The following is a 511-nucleotide window of genomic DNA, read 5'->3' as shown; positions in this document are numbered from 1 at the left end:
TATATATATAATTAGTATAAAGTGCTAGGCGTCATGTGACAACATACAGGAAAAATTCAAACATCAGTAATTATAAATTTATGTATAAAAATATGAGAAATAATTGTAGAAAAAAAGCATATTTACTCGCATATGTGTCTATCCGGCTTCTTTTCGGGATATTTTACGATAGCTTCATGACAATATGACTTGGCTAATTCATAGCAGATCTCTACTAGTGCATAACCTTGAAATCGAAGAACATTTTGGTCAATAAGTATTCAATTATATCATTATCTTTTCTAATATTTCCATTATTTATATTTGATGGATATTTCTCCTCATTTTGTTTGTTGTTAAGCAAAATACACATATTCCTCTTTAATGTACATTACTTTGAAATTTGAAAACCGGTTCAACCCCGCAATCGCCTATTATTATTGATTCTGATTTCAAATTGTTTCACTAGATAATATTAGAGACAATTGTGTCTTCGCAAACGTCTTATATATATATATATATATTCATATAT

General features: G+C 27.6%; 1 long non-coding RNA gene across 2 annotated transcripts in view; it reads right to left on the bottom strand.

The window, feature by feature from the left end:
- The window catches only part of LOC128249911 (uncharacterized), a 7,627-nt gene that overhangs the window by 2,172 nt on the left and 4,944 nt on the right, over positions 1 to 511 (bottom strand). For both annotated transcript variants that reach the window (XR_008266064.1, XR_008266063.1), the window contains exon 3: positions 127 to 226. This is a non-coding gene — a long non-coding RNA (uncharacterized LOC128249911). The remainder of the gene's footprint in view (positions 1 to 126; positions 227 to 511) is intronic.

Source organism: Octopus bimaculoides, chromosome 18, assembly GCF_001194135.2.
Source record: "Octopus bimaculoides isolate UCB-OBI-ISO-001 chromosome 18, ASM119413v2, whole genome shotgun sequence".
NCBI lineage: Eukaryota > Metazoa > Mollusca > Cephalopoda > Octopoda > Octopodidae > Octopus > Octopus bimaculoides.
Note: the sequence above shows the minus strand (reverse complement) of the source record. Positions and strands in the feature narration are given on the sequence as shown.